Genomic DNA, 4,284 nt, shown 5'->3' on the forward strand with positions numbered 1-4,284 from the left:
CTGGAGTTAACAGACAATTGTTAGTAGTCATGTGGGTGCTGGGAATCAAACCCAGATCCTCTGCAAGAGTAGCCAGTCCTCTTAACTGCTGAGCCATCTTTCCAGTCCCAGGCCCAGTCTTGTTTAGGCCTGTTGCAGGCAGCCATAGCTGCTGGGAGGTCATGACTGAATTGGCTGTGTTGTGCCCAGAAGACAGCATGTCACAGTCCTTCTCCCTATCATCCCTCTCGTACACTCTTTCTGTCCCCTCCTCTGCAATGATCCTTGAGTCTTTGAGAAAGTGGTATAATTGTCCTGGTCAGGGCTTATTATCTGCACTTTGAGAAGCTATCATTCCCTACCATTCATTGTAAGAAGTCTCTGATTAAGGCTGGGAGTACCATTTGTCTATGGATACAAACATAAATATTAATGGGCAGTTTTGCACCATGACAGTTTAGCTAAGCAGAAGTAGTAAGTTTATGCCTTGGGCCTAAGACCCCTTAGCCATGGTTGTTCCAGGTTTTACAGCACCATTAAGGGGGAGGGGGTTGACATAGTGTCTCATATAGCCAGGCAGCTTTCAAACTTGCTATGTAGCTGAGGATGACCTTGAATTTCTGATCCTCCTACATCCACTTCCTAAGTGCTGGGATTACATGATACATGTTTGTATCATCATACACAGATCAATCATAAATTTAAAAACACACAAAAAGAAGAAAAAAACATTGCTAAGAGATGTAATAATCAACAGAACCAATGATAACCTAAAAGTTGAACCTTTAAATAACTACTATTAGTGTGTTATAGTACCCAGGTGTAAAAAAATGAGCAACATAGTGGGTCCATAAAAAAATTCTTCAAAGCATAAAAATTTGCTCCTTAATAACTAGTAGATGTGAAAAACATTACCATTGAAATCTACCTGATGACTTTATATCCATGCTCAGATGCTAAGGAGCTCAGAAAGTAACCGACTGTGACTAGTAATAATCAGATATATAGAGATTAGAAACACGTATGCATCTTAGTGTCAGTTGTATTAAAAATGAATCTTTCTGTATGAAACTGTGTATTTTAATAATGAAATGGAGATCTTTTTCAAAGTTTAAAACCTCATTTAATTGTATGTCTTACAGCATTTATACGGAGTGCAATATTGTATAACTGTATTCATTCAACTGTAAACCTAAAAATTTACAGCCAATTTTGAAAGAGATGCATCTTAGCTCTGGAAATTGTTATTGAATATGTCAATGCTGTTGTAATGAAATGCTTCTTCTAAGTATGTGGTTATTAAATAAATAATAAACTGAAAACAAGCAACATGCATTAACAATGGAAAGAGAATTGGAAGTAGTCAAATACACTAGAAAAGTCAAATAGAAAAGATTGATGTACTAGGTAGCTTTAGTGTCAACTTGACACACCTGGGGTGAGGGAGCCTCAATTGGGGAATTGACTCCATTGGACTGGGCTGTGGCCATGTCTGTGGGGCATTTTCTTGATTGTAGAGTGATGTGGGAGGGCCCAGCCCATTGTGGGTAGTGCCACCCCTGGGCAGGTGGGCCTGTGTTGGATAAGAGAGCAAGCTGAGCAGGGGCCAGGGGAGTAAGCCTGTTCCTCCATGGCCTGTGCTCCAGCTCCTTCCTCCAGGTTCCTGCCCTGAGTTCCTACCTTGGGCTCCTGGATGAACTGTGACCCAGGATATGTAAGCTAAATAAACCCTTTCCTCCCCAAGTTGGTAGTGGTCAGAGTATTTTGTCACAGCAACGAAGAAACAAACTAGGACAATTGACAAGACTTAAAATTTGGTGGTGCACACTTTTAGTTCCAGAGCTTGGGAGGCAGAGGCAAGTGAATCTCTGTGAGTTCGAGTTTGAGACCAGTCTGGTCTACATAGCAAGTTCCAGGCCATCTGGGGCTATGGAGAGACCACTAAAAAAAAAGATAAGCAAAATTGATAAATATTTAACTAGACTGGCAAAGAAAAGGAAGAAGATTCAAATAAAATCATAAATGAAGGAGAAGACATTATAACGGACACCAGAAAAATAGTAAAAATCAGAAGAGATTGCTATAATCATATAATAAATTGAATAACCCAGAAGAAATCAATAGATTCCTAAAAACATACACCCCACCAAGACTGACTTGGGACAAAACAATAAATTTGAAAAAACAGTGGTGAGTATGGAAATAGAATCAGTAACAGAATTCTCCTAGGAAATAAGTGATAAATGTTAGTTAATGGGCATGCAATTACCCAATATAATCATCATGCATTATACATATGTACTGAAATATCACACTATCCCTATAGTATGTATAATTGTGTGTTGAAAACTGTAGGAATGACTTCTTATCTTAACCTTGCTTATAATGTAAACAAGGTCACTAAACCATGTTGTGCTCCTCTCATGACCTGGTCAATATGGCCTTAATCCCTCAGTTCCATTCCTTTCCATCTACCCAAGATAGTACATAGTTGTGTGTATGTGTATTTACATACCGAGGCATCAAAGCATTGCAAGCAGCATGCTTTTCTCCCTGTAAACTTTTCTCAATAGAAGTTGAGAATCACCTATTTGTAGTCGTGTGTGTGGTATTCTAGGTCTAGGGATAAAAGGGAAAAATTCTCTGAGATGATAAGAATGGGCCTGATGTTTACTTCCTCATTTCATGCTAGAAATACTGTTTCAGTAAAGAATGGGCCCCTGCTTAAGAATACAGTTCCAAAAGAAATCTGAAGGAACAGGTTCCCAGCAGTTTGGGTATGCTCTTGGTCTTAAAATGAATGTTAAAAGTTAGGCTTTTTCAAAAAATATTTTATTATTTTTATTTTATGTGTATGAGTGTATTGCCCACATGTAGGTAAGTGCACCCATGTTGTGTAATGCCTGTGGAAGACAGAAGAGGCCATCAGATTCCCTGGAACTGGAGTTATGGCAGTTGTTAGCTGCCATATGGGTGCTGGGATTCAAACCTGGGTCTTCTGCAAGAAAAACCAGTGTTCTTTACCGCTGAGCCATTTCTCCAGCCCCAGGCTGTCTTTTTATTGAGAAGCTGTAATATGGCTTATAAATAACACAGGAAGTAAGTTTATGTTAAAAATGTAAAATAGGGGCTGCTCAATGGTTAAGAGCACTGATGGCTCTTGCAGAGGACCCAGGTTCAATTCCCAGCACTCAGATGGAGGCTATGAACTGTTCTTAACTCCAGTTCCAGGGGAATCTGAAGCCCTCTTCTGACCTCCATGGCATTGCATGACACAGGGGCACTCACATATATGCAGGCAATACACTCATACATGTAAAATAAAAATGATAAATAAAATATTTAAAAAAATGTAAAATAAGCTGGATGTGGTGGTGCATGCCTTTAGTCCCTGTACTCAGGAGGCAGAGGCAGGCAAATCTCTGTGAGACCAAGGCCAGCCTGGTCTACATAGTGAGTGCCAGGGCAGCTGAGGCTACAGGAAGATCCTGTCTCAAAAAGACAAAAAAAAAAGTAAAATAAAGGCCAGAGAGATGGCTCAGCTGGTGTGTCATCACAATGCTCCATTCTGCCAACAACATGCCCCATTTCTATGTAACAATGTTCCATTGAATCATCACAATAGGGCATTGTGCACTCACAGCTCCATTGTAACATCACCCATGCCATACTGTGATATCACAATGCTCCACATTTCATCACCGTGCTCCCCTTTGCCATCATAATGCTCAATTGTGCAATCACAGTGCCCAGTGTGCCATCACAATGATGCTTCTGGCATCAAAACCCCATGATGACAGCACAGTGTTTAGTTGTGCTGTCAAAATACTCCATTTTTTTTTTTTTTGGTCTGGAGAGATAGTTCAAAGAGTAAAAGCATATACTGCCCTTGTAGAGGGCCCAAGTTCAGTTCCCAGCACACACATCATGTGGTTCACAACCGTCTGTAACTCTAGCTCCATCAGATCCAACACCCTCTTCTGGCCTCTACAGGTAACTACACTCATGTGCACATACTCCCACACAGACACACATGCATGCACATAAGTAAAAATAAGTATTTTTAAAATGCTACCTTTTTTACATAAAAATGATAATTGTGCCATAACAAAGGTGCACTTTGACATTAAAGCTTAATGTGATAAAACAATGCTCGCTTTTGTCATCACAGTGATACATTTTGCCATCACAGTGTTCCAATGTGTCATCACAATGCTCCAATGTGTCATCACAATGCTTCAACATATCATCACAATGCTCCTATATGTCATCAGAAAGCGCCAGTTTGCCATCACAATGCTCAAA

Source organism: Nannospalax galili, unplaced genomic scaffold (genome assembly GCF_000622305.1).
Source record: "Nannospalax galili isolate Female #2095 unplaced genomic scaffold, S.galili_v1.0 scaffold1679, whole genome shotgun sequence".
In the NCBI taxonomy this organism is placed as follows: domain Eukaryota; kingdom Metazoa; phylum Chordata; class Mammalia; order Rodentia; family Spalacidae; genus Nannospalax; species Nannospalax galili.